This window comes from Tenrec ecaudatus, chromosome 8 (genome assembly GCF_050624435.1).
Source record: "Tenrec ecaudatus isolate mTenEca1 chromosome 8, mTenEca1.hap1, whole genome shotgun sequence".
Lineage (NCBI taxonomy): Eukaryota > Metazoa > Chordata > Mammalia > Afrosoricida > Tenrecidae > Tenrec > Tenrec ecaudatus.
The window spans coordinates 36,645,057-36,657,517 of NC_134537.1; positions in this window are offsets into that span (position 1 = coordinate 36,645,057).

Genomic DNA, 12,461 nt, shown 5'->3' on the forward strand with positions numbered 1-12,461 from the left:
GATTTGTCAAGACACAACGGCTTCATATTTTGGTCTTGAGCGAGGGCTTATGGATCAGGTCATCAGTTTCATGTTGGACAATTCATACACTTTTTGTTGATGTCATTCACAGCAAGCCCCACCATGTAACATCTCACATCCTACTTCCTCCCGGAGCTTCCTGTTTCCGCTGCTTTCTTTCCAAACCCTTCTGAAAGGCGTCCTTGAGGGAATGTTGCCCTTTTGCTCCCTGATGGTTGATTGTTCTAAGGTGTGCACACCTCAAAAGGGTTATTGTTCTCCTAATAGACCAGTCTATTGTTTGGTGAAAATGGAGTCACGTGTGTGGGTTCATTTCAGACCTGCAGGGAGACTAGGGGTGGAGTGGTGTGTCTGACCAGTAAGCAGGGTCTCATTGATGATTTCATTCATTTCATTTTTCCATGAGCTCTTTGAAGCCTCCCTGTATTCATTCAGTTTCAAAGCGATAGACACTGTGTATTATAACCGTACTTGGATTGCAGGTGGCCGGCAGCGATGTGTACATGGTAGAGTTGCCTTCTACATTGAAGGCCTGGTTCTGATTCTGGAAAAGCCACATGGGAAGTCACCACTAGTTTGTTAGTGGAGGCTTATGTGTTGCTATGACAAGACAGACTAGAAAGAAAGACCTGGTGATCTACTTTAGATATCAGACCATGAAAATTCTATGGATGCTAATGATGTGATTGTGTTAGTCTGGTACTATGGAGAAACAAATCCACAGAAACTCATGTATAAGAGAGAGTTTTATATAAAGGTTAAGTGAGTATCAAGAAAACATCCCAACCTAGTGCTGCCCAAGCCCACAAATCCAACATTAACCCATATGTCCAACACCAATCCACAAAGTCCTCCTCTACCGCACAAAGCAGACACAATGATGCTGACTGCAGGAGGAAAGCCGAATCAGTGAGCGTGTAAGCATCCCAGCACTGGCAGGGGTCTCCACACGGCTGCTCCAGCACCCAGGGCTGCATGGGGATAGGTCCATGTGGCTTCTCCTTGGGGATGTCTTGCAGGAAGTGAGCCTTGCCAGCTGAAGTAGGGAACTGCTAAGGCGGCTGCACCCTGGTGCGACCATCACAAAGCAAGCGACCCGAGAACTCAAAAGGCGAGAATCACTGAGCCATTTACCCTCTGCTCTTTAATTAACCCCACATGTGTTTATCGGCCAGGTTGGCACAATAAACTAACTAACTCAGTGATCTAGAATTGATCACGTGCATATGGTCGTGTCCACCATACGTGCAGTCCATTATGGGGAGTGTTTTGTTCTCTGTGTGTGGTAGTGCCATGAGTCGGGGGTCGCTTAACGGCATCTAACAACACATCTCAACAAGATATAAAAAGTGTTCATAGAATTTCAAATTTTCTAAGAGGTGCTTGACTCAAGGTATAAACCCAAACCACTCTTATCAAGTTGACTCTGACCCACAGCAACCCCGATGTGGCAGAAGAGGATTTGGTTTTAGGATTTCTGAGGCTATAACTCTTTCCAGGAGTAAACTACCTCCTCTTTCTCCTGAGAAGAGACTACTGGGTTTGAACTGCCAACCCTGTAGTTAGCAAGTTAGCAGCCCAAAGCTGGATCCACTAGGTAATGAGGGCTCCTTATTTAAGGTATGGATCCCAGGGAAAGGAATAGTGTCCATGAACGACTGGGCAGGTGTTCAGTGTGAAGGATGAACTGCTTAATGATTTGCTGTTGTAATCGAGTGCCATCCAATCGAAGAGATATTTTGTGATTCCTAAAACCTACGAGATAAATCATCATAAGGATTATTGCAACTGTGTAAGCATGAGCAGAAAAGAAAGCGACCAAGGGTGGTCTAGGGAATGTCTCAGAAGCCGGGTGGCTGTGGTGAGGCAGGGGCAGAGAACACCCAAGGGCCGAGTCCGGGCTTGGCAGCGAACCAGAGCCTGTCTCCCAAACAGCAGCGGGAAAGCCAGCGCCACCAGCCTCAGTCCTTTCTCCACTGGCAAGGTTTCTTAAAATAAGGCTGCTCAAAGCTCGCTTGGGTCCGGCTGGGTTGCTGTGCAAACACCCTCTACTGGGCTCCCGGCCGCGGGGGAACTAACTTCATTCAAACGGCAGGCATAAAGGGCGCTATATATAAACTGGGCACCCGCGACCGAAGCTCTAGTCTAGTCGCACAATCCACAAACTAGTGCACGCTCCGGGGGAGGAGCGGCAGAGGCAACTGAGGGGGGAGGGGGGTGAGGGGGCTGGAGCAAGAGGCAACACGCCAGAGTTCCCCACTGTGCCCTGACGTGCTTTTCCACCCTCCTGCCCAGGACGTCCCTGGGAGGTGCAAGCAGAGAGCATGCGTGGCTGCTCTTCGAAAGGCCAGGGGTTCTAGTCCACCTCCAGGCTCCTTGGAAGAAAACGCTGGCAAGCCCCTTCTGGAAAACCAGCCCGATGGAAACCGTGGGATGATGGATATAAGCACCGGGTCTGAACTGTTCGCATAGACATCGTGTAAGGATGTGTATGCGGTTGTCTATTTTGCCACCAAAACTAAATTGTAAAAAAACGCATTTTTTTTTTAAATGGCAAGATTGAAAACCTTTTGGAGCCCAGTCCTATGCTGACGGACGTGGGGTCACTCAGGGTAACTTTGGAGGAAGCAAGAGGAAGTACTGTTTTTCCTTTTCTAGGCTCTCAGATGGGGGAGCCCTCATAGTGCCGTGGTTACGCGTTGGGCTGTGGTCAGCAGTTCGAAACCACCAGCCGCTCCGCAGGAGAAAGATGGGCCTTGCTATGTCTGTAAAGAGTGACAGTTTCGGAGCCCACAAGGGCAGTTCTCCCCAGTCCTACAGAGTCGCTGCCAGGCCACATCAGCTCCCTGGCAGTGAGTTTGGTTTGGTGTCGGCCGCATTCTGAGAACAACTCGGTCCGATGTACGGGAATCCTATCACTTAGTTCTTAGCGGGGTTGCTATTTAGACTTTCTCTGACCTCAGACCCGCTTCCGGGCTTCTGCAGACCCCGACTCCAAAGGCACGAGGGAAGGAGGGAAGCCGTGGCTACGACAGGGGCCATGGAGGTGGCTGGCTTGAATTCCCAGGGCAGGGCAGGATGGTGGCTTGCCCTTCCTTTCGCTCCCCTCCATCAAGTCCCCTGAGTGGGGACACTTCAAGTCGGGCGCTGGCCAACGCTTTCAGCTTGAGAGCGTCCAGGAAAGGGAATGTTAATTTTGTTGACAAATTTCAGAGTCCTGAAGTCCCAGGTCTTAATTCTTTGAGCAAACTCTCAGGCCTGAGTTTGCCTGCTCCTCCAGTACCCCTAATTAGTCTTGTCATGAGCTTCCCTGCCATTGTTTTAAACACCCCCCCCCCCCACGGCCAGTGAGCTGCTGGGCCCCTTTGCGGTGAGTGGTGCAGTATTTGTAGATATTTTTAAATGGCCATCGGTCCTCGCCTGGAGGCCGCCATCATTTTTCAGTGGTCGGGTTGCCATAGAGATGTTGTCTGATCCATCTCTATTGCTATTCCCCCCGTAAAAGAGACCCTGAATAGGCGCTGAGGTAGGTAAATGTATGCAGTGACATTGAGCGGATGATTCTATTCTGGAAAATTCCTGCACCATTTGTTTCTGTGCTTGTCTGAGGGCCGGGACCCGGTGTCGGGCTTTGTTGCACATGCTCCCCTCGCGGGCCCGGAGTTAATGGAGCCTTGTTTGCAGCCAGTGGAGCAGAAATTTCTCGGCTGCCACGGACAAAAGCTTCACAGGCCACCTCGGAGGCTGCTTTGGGAAGGCAGTGTCTCGGGGCTCCCAAAGGAAGTTGGGGGATCATGGGGAACACAGAGGGGCGCCCTTGGGCTCCTGCCTGCCCCGCTGGACCACTCCCTGACTCGTTGGCCCCACGGAGGCGCCGCAGGGAAGCAGGGGCATCTCCAGTGGAGGCCCCTAATTAGATTTGCCTTTTCCCAGCCTGCCAAGGGAGACCATCTTGAGGGTGTGCGCTTCTCTGTCTGTGGTCACAAGTGTGCATTTGCTCAGCTCTCTCTGCCCCGGCTACATTTGGTGCCGGGGGTCGGAAAACCAGCAGTCATTGCATCAGTCTGCACCTTGATGAAGGACACCCAAGTCCTCTTCCCACTCGGAGAAAAAGAGGGGCGAGGGAGGGAGCGAAGAGAAGAACGAGGAGAGGAAGGGTATACTGGGGCCCTGGTTGCGTTCTAGGGCCGTGTTTGGACTTGGCAAGTGGCAATAAAGGCTTCTCTTTTCCTCCAGGGAGAGGATGGGTGACGCTTAGAACCAGCACCCTGCTAGGAGTTTCCAGAAACCACCTCGTCATTTACCCCTCACACCCCTGTACCGCAGCAGTTGTTAAATGGGTTACATGACTTGGCCAGAGCCACACGGAAGATGAGTGACGACACTCAGGGTGACTTGGGACCTGCTGATCCCAAGTTCAGTGCCTTCCTCCCTGCCTCAATGTGGTCAGGGCTGTGCCAACCAGCCAGCTCTCTCACAGCAAGCAAGAGGGTAGCCTGGGTGCCATCTCCTCCTACTGTAGGCCTGGCCCTTGACCCAGCTCTTCGGCCACAGCCTGGTCCTGCCATGAGCTGTGGGGGCAGGACGGGGCACGAGGACAAAGTGCATGTTGTAGGTCCACAGTGGCTTTGTGAGGGGGTGCTTCTGGCCCTCAGATGCTTGCTTTTCTGCTAAATTGCTCCTTGTGTGGATGTTGACAGATTAGGGCGGGGGGGGGGTGCCCTGGGTGGTCTTGCCTCAGCCTCGAAGAGTTGGGGAAGGGGGGTGTTTAGGGACACAGAACTCCGGCATTCATCTGTCTGTCCCTTCACTCACACACATGTTCATGTGCTCAGTACGCACTCTCGCTTCCTGCACTGAGCGCAGGGCAAAGGGTACACAAGCAAGTAAGACCCATAAACCTCATTCACACAAACCTAGACATGTGTAGTAATATTAATAATAATAAGCAATAGCCCCAAACGTAGCAAGACCTAAGGTCTTCCCTTTACAGCTTACAGATTGCTTCCACATCTCGCAGTCCAGCTTCATGGTACCCTATGGCCGCAACTGTAAGCCCGTTTATAAAGGAGGAAAGTGGCACAGTGATATAGTGTCTACGTCACTAAGCGGCGCAGCGGATGTTTGAGCCCCAGCCCTCCCACTGTGGGTTCCGTGTGCTTTGGAAGAGCCCCCGTCTGATTTGCCTGCCTGGATATGATCAACAGGTCGGCTCACTCAGGATGAAGAGAAGCCAGGTGGATTAGCTCAATTTGCCCTCTTCAGATAGACGGGGGAGGGCTTACAGAATTCTCAAGTAAAAAACTGCCTTGGCGATTGCGCTAGTTACATAATTTCATGTCAACTTGATAAATAAGTGTAGGGGTGGAGTCTAGCCTGCCAATCAGGTCACAGCCTGATGATGCCTCCTTGTGGGTGGGGCCTTCTCATGAGGATTCTGGGAACACTCTCTCTGCTTCACCTTCCTGTTGAAGTGCCACACTCAGAGAGCTGGAGGAGCCACATGGAGACCCGTGCGAGCACTGTTATGCTTCCACCACCACTGGGTCCACAAGACTTTCCACCCGCTGGCCTGTGATCTTCCTGCATTCTGCATCATTGCATGTGCTGCGTGAGTCTGAAGAGGAATATATGGACTGGTATTGGACTTATGGGCTAATATCAGTCTTAAGGACTTGATCTGGACTGGGCTGGGATGTTTTCTTAATATACAATTACTCTTTGATATAAAGCTCTTACTTATACATGGATGACTGTCTCTGGGTTTGTTTCTCTAGTCAATCCAGCCTAACAGCTTTATTCTTGGGAATCTGGCGGGTGGAGAGATGTGTTTTAAAATATTTTATTATTCTGGACTAAATTAGTCCTCTTCAATCATGGATGCAGAGTAGAAGTTTTTAGGAAATACAGATTCTGGTTTATTGGTCTGAGATGGTAACCAAGTATCATATTTTCTCCACGTCTATTCTAAGCTAGGGTGCTTCTCGGCAAGGATCCCTGCTGGGAGGGGGGAGCATGTGCGGCCATGGTTGTCTGAGCTTAGAGCACTTCATCACCTGCTGGGCCCCATTCTGCACTGCAGGGATCCCATGATCAGTTGGCAGACCCTGTGACGGTTATGGGGACTGTGGACCATGGTTCAAGGCTGTTGCCAACCACCCAGAAAAGTCCTGTAAAATATGATTTGTCAGTTTTTGGCTGCTTCCAATAGATTATACACTGGGCCCAGAAGGGTATGCACAAGGCTGAATAAGACATTCTTTGCTGGAGCTCACAGGCTGGAGGAGAAAATGCAGGCAGAGATGGTTTCCATAGAGTGGACTGAGGAACTGGGTGGTAAAGTTGGACTGCAGAGGCCAAGAACAGCTGAGCTGCTCAGAGGCCAGCCAACGTGGTTTTGAAAACCAAGGCTGAGCATGCTTTTCCTCAGCTCAGCTAGGGGCAAGACTTTGCAGACAGACACAGCAAAAAGCTGGCACAGCAAAAAAGCCAAGCTGGTGAAGGCCAGGAAGATCCGGGAAGCCAGTGCGAGCAGAGAGGGGAATTGGTGAAAGAGGGAGCCAGGGCCCCCCAACGGCTAGCTTGACCTGTTATTTAGAAGGAAGATGGAAGCAGGAGAGGATTCTGGCAGAAAGCCACGGGAGTTTTGGGTGTCTCGGGAGATCATTGGAGCAGCAGGGCAGTGTTTCGAGGCAGCAGGGGAGACTGGGGCTGGAGAGGCCAACAGCGATATTGCAGGGCCAGAGTCAGTGGCTGGGAGGCTGGAGGAAGGGGTCCGAGGCACATGCTTCTGTCAAACCCATGGAGAGGGGGGAATGGGATTCTTAATCATGAACCAGTGACCAGCAACAGCTCCTAACCCCAGTATTAGAAAACTGACTTCGGACCCAGGATCCATCCTCCCACACCCACTGGCTGCTGGGTTGCTTACTAGAGTCACCCAGGCAAAGCCCCCAAGCACTTTTGTCTTTCCAGATGGAAGGTTCTAGCCCCACACTGGGGGTGGGGTGGGGGGTGGCTGATCTGCATGTGAAAGGCTCAGGGTAGGCGTTCCCACGTGTGGGGCCTGAAGCGCTGGGGTTTCTCTCACTGACCACATGCTCTGGCCTCCCAAGGACTGTGAACTATTAGAGAAACAATGAAGAACCCTTTTAATTAGGCTCTCTGTGGGTCCCAGCCAGAAAGGCTGGGACAGACTCAGAAGCCCCAGTGGTTCTGGCAATTAGATACAACAGGGGGATGTTGAAAACATCTGGGGTGTATTTATAGCTCCAAAGCCATGACTGAAACCCATGAGGCTTTAAAGAAGCTGAACCTGCCTCTTCGCTTTTGTTACATTGATTTGCAGATTCCCCGGGAGGGTCAGGAGATGGTGGCAAGCCTCAGGGGCTGCCCTCCCTGGCTGTCTGGGGATGCCTACCTCCTGCCAAAGGGGGGGGGGGGCGGGGGTATTTATCAATCTGGGAATAAATTTCACTCACAGCCTGGCCCCAGGCCCCACTTTGTTTCTTAGACACTTATCCCAACCCAGTGTACACCCCAAGGGCACTGAGTGGCAGAGAGATCTTCAACAGGTTTGAGACTTTCAGCGAAGGCGTATACAAACCCACAGCCAACGTTCTGGGGACAAAGACAACCAGTGACCTGCTGTTGTCCAGTCCATCTGGTGCTGGGCAACCCCGCATTGGTCCCAGGAGGATGGCTCTATCGACTAGTTTGTTTGTTTTGAATTGATCACCAAGCCCTTTTTCCAAGATGCCTCTGGGTGGACTTGAACTGTCAACATTTGTTTAGCAGCTGTATGGCTATAACAGGAGTGTCACAGATTGGTGGCTGCTGTTATTTAACAACAGAAATTCATTTCCTTTGCGGATGGAGTCCTGGTGGGAGAGTGGTTACGTGTTGGACTGTGATCCGAGGGGTCGGCATTTTTCAAAACCACCAGCATCTCCAAGGAAGAAAGACTGGACTTTCTACTCCTGTAAAGAGCAACGGCTTCGGGAAGCCAGCGAGGGTCTCTAAGAGTCAGCAGCGACTTAATGGCCGTGGCCAAGAAGGCTGGAGGGCCGAACCCAGGGTATCGGCTCGCGAGGAAGGTCCTTCTCTTCAGCCTGTTTCCTGATTCCTTGGAGAGCTCCGTGTGACTTGGCATCTGTCCTCCCCCGTTACCACTGACAGCTCACATGAGATCGACGCCAGATATATCTGACATGAATTTTGTTTAATTGACCTAACAGAAACAACCCGTTCCTAAACGAGATGGGCAACCACAGGCAAGCTGAGAGCCTATCGCGATTCAGTGGCTGTGGACCCCTAATGTGCCGGCAGGACAGAGGACAATTTCCCTACAGGGTTTCCAAGACTGGAAATCTTTATGGCCACAGACTGCCTCATCTTGCTCCTGTGGCGTGGCGAAGGAATTCAAACCGATGACACTTTGTCACCAGGGCTCCTCTACCCCGGACACAGAGGCTGGGGTATACAACACATATACACCTCCACCCATGACAGCAATGAGCGGGGCACGTACCCTCAAGGGGGCACAGGCAGAGAGCAATGGCCGGCTAGAAATCTGGCCTCCATCAATTCCCTGACAAACGCAAACAAAAACTTGATTTCCCATGGGGTCTTTCGGGTTTGTACTGCCTGGTGGCATGGAGACCCTTGGAGTGGTTGACTTCTGAAAGCCAATAGTAAAGCGGGTTGCCTTTTTCTCAATGTTCCACTCAATATGCGACACAGATCTTATATTAAAGCTATTAGGAAAAAAACAAGAAAAAGATAAGGCTTATCTGTTTGCTCCACATGGAGACGCACACACATTCCCACGAGAGGTCAACAGAATATGGAACGTTGTGAATATGATAATGAATATCACATATTGGCAAAACTTTGATGAAGATCATTAAAAAAAATCACTGCAGCCATACATCAACAGGGAGCTGCCGGAAGTTCAAGCCAGATTCTGAAGAGGATGTAGCATAAGCAATATGATTACTGACATTAGATGGAACTTGGGTCAAAGCAGAGAATACCAGAAACATGCTAACTCGTGTTTCCGCATCTATGCAAAGGCACTCAATTGTGTGGATCATAACAAACTCTGGATAGGCTGGAGAAAAATGAGAATTCCAGAATCCTTCACTGTGCTCACTTGGAACTGTCCATGGATCAACAGGCAGTTGTGCAAACAGAACAAGGACATTCGGCAGGGTTGAAATTAGGAAAGGTGTGTGTCAAGGCTGTATTCCTTCAGCACACCTGTTCAATCTGCATGTGGAGAAAATACTGAAAGAAGCTGGGTTCTGTGCAGTAAAGCACAGCATCAGGAGTGGAGGAAGCTTCACTAACAACCTGTGATATGCAGACAACATAACTTTGCTCCCTGAAATCAAGCAGAACTTGAAGCACTTGCTGAAAAGGTCAAAGATGATAGCCTTCAGTATGGATTGTACTTCCATGTCAAAATATCCTGACAACTGGACCAGTAAACAACAACATGACAAACAGAGGAAAGATCGAAGTTGTCATGGATGGCATTTTACTTGGATCCACAATCAGTGCCTATGGAAGCAGCTAGCAAGAAAGGAGTATACAGCACTAGGAAGATGTGTTGCACAAGACCTCTCTTTAAAGTGTTAAAAACAAAGGTGGAGAACTCTCCGGCGCTGCAGACGCTCTGGGCAGCCCCTCCTAAACTACAGCTGGGACACTCCTCCAGTCACCATGTTTCTCCTCCGCCATGTGCTACTGCTGGTGCTCTGGCTGCTGCAGACTGTCACTCTTGACGCGAGTAGAAGCCCAGTCTTGGTCCAACAGAGCTGCCCCTGATTTCTACCTGCCGACCCTGTGGATTGCAGCCCACCTCAGAACCGCTCCACCCCAGGGCTCCTGGACGCCTGGGTTAGGAGCAGGAAATGCAAAGGAAGCTAAGAAAAAAAAATCCACTCTCTGCACTACAACTTTACCATCATGTTTAAGACCCCACCTGGACAGCCATGGTGTGAAATTCAAGGCCAGGTGGATGGAAGGACTTTCCTTCACTATGACCGTGGAAGCAACAATGTCATAGCCGTGGGTCCCTGGGATGCAGATTAATGCCACAAAGGAATGGAAGGGACAGACCCACACGTGGAGCAACATCGGGGATGGACTGAGACAGCTACTGCCTGACATTACATTGGGGACGTACACAACTCAGGCTCCTCTCCCTGCAGGCTGCATGAGTTGTCAGTGGGAAGCAGACAGGCGCACCGGAGCATCCTGGCTGTTCAAGTTGGGCAGACTGGTGCTTCTCCTCTTTGACAAGGGGACAGAGGTTCACCCGGCAGCCAGACGATGCAAGGAGAGTTGGAGAACAACACGCTTGTGACCGAGCTGTTCAGGAGAACCTCACACGGAGACTGCAATCGATGGCTCCAGGAGTTTGGAGGACACTGGGAGAAAATGCCAGCAGAGCCAGCACCCAAGGTTGAAACCACAGAAAAAGCCAAGAACACAGCCAGTGTACCCAACCCTGGACCCTCTTCATGCCCTTTGCCTTCACCCGTCAAACCTACTTAATGCCTACAGCGGAGTCCTTTAGAATGACAGGCAGGGCAGCATCTGGGTCTCTGTTCGCCATCTGTCAATCATCAAAAGGCTCAAACCTGAGAGCAGACCCTGAGCCTCCAGCAGACAGCAATGACCCCAGGGATGCAGCATGCCATCGGTGAGCCTCCTGCTCCCATGTCTCCCTGACCGTGACGTGCCTCTTCTTTTGGGTGCTACTCAGAGCATCCTCGCACTGGACCTGGTGACTGCTTGAACAAGACGTGCAATATTTTCCATCATGTTCTGGGTTTGTGAAAAGTCAGAGTGGCCTGAACCACATCTATGCCCCTGGGAAAGATACTGGCAGGACAATCTTATGTGGAGCTGGAGAACTTGAAAGTATAGCTTTTGTTTTTGCTTTTACTGAGCGCAATGCACTTCCATTTATTAATTTTCATAAAAAATACCAAAAACACAGGCAATGCCACTTGCAGGACTAAGATGTGCATGACACAAGCCCTGAGTCACGCAGGCACCACACAGAGGCACAAGCTGGACAGCGACGAGTGAGGAGGACTTAGAGCAGAATCGATGCACCTGCCTTAGGTGCTGGAGAGGAATCCTGAAAGCATGGTGACTGCCCGCAGAACAAGCACATCTGTCTGGGAAGAAGCACATCTTGAATATTCTTTAGATGCGAGGATGGTGAGCCGTCTCCCACACACTGGATAAATTCAAGGTGGGCCCAGTCCCTTCTAGAAGGACCTCATCCTTGATAAAGTAGAGGGTCCATGAAAAAGAGGAAGACCATCGCGGGGTGGACGGGCACAGTGGCTGCCACGTGAGCTCGAGCTTAGCAGTGACTGCGAGCATGGGGCAGGCCCTGGCAGTGTGCAGCTTCCTTAGACGGAGGGATGTTATGAGTTAGAGCTGATGGCAGCCAACAACAAGAAGGCTCGTCTCTCTTGACCAAATGGCCGGGGCTCCTCTTGCTCATCTAGACCAGCCACCTCTCTGCAAGTCACTCAGGGTGTCGTAGAGGGCAGGAAGCTGCCTTCCTGGCCGCTGGTGAGTTTCTGTTGTAAGACAGACTGCTTTGCACAGTGTGCTTGGAATAAATTGTGCCGTTTGAGAGAAGGCAGGGCTAGAACAGAAGCCATCAAGCTTTAATTTCTCTACTAATTAATGGTTGATCATCTCTCCTTTTATGATTCTTGACCTAGAAGGAAAATTTATTAGTACTCTTAGATTTTGCACAGTTGTGCTAAATGAGGCATGTAATGTACTAATTTAGTGCCTCGTTAGCATACGCAGGCCCTCCCAGCCAGTACCGTTCCCCACCGAAAGCTTTCTCTGGCGCAGAGGGCCGCTCACCCAAGACAGCCACAGCGTTTTCTATCCCAGCTTCCGGAGCTGTCAGACCGAGATGGGGGTTCAGGTGGAAGCGGGGTTCAAGCCACCTCCTTGTCTTTCATTCGGGTGAAAGCATTGCAGTCTCCAAGTCTCCACCGCTTTTACGCAGCCTCCCGGAAAGAATTCATTTTACAAAAGGCCCAGCCTTTTTGGTAGCTATCGCCATCCCATACTCAGACCAAAAGTCAAAACTCCGCTCTAGAGGAAGTATCTGTTGGATGGGGCAATATTGCCCCTGTTGATGGTGATACCCCGTGCCCTCAGTGTGCAGCGTGGACATTTATCTAGAGCAGAGGCCAGCTCAGGGCTGCCCGGGTTTCCTGTGCGTATGTCTGAAAACTGAGCCACGTGACCCAGGTCGGTACAAGTCAGGGTCCTGGGGTCAGAGGAGGCAGTGAGTGTGGAGAAGCGACAGGGCTGCTGCTCTGGCTTTCCTGCCAAAGGCACTTGCCCTTTGGGGACCTCTGTTTTCCCATCTGTCCAATGGCTTATAC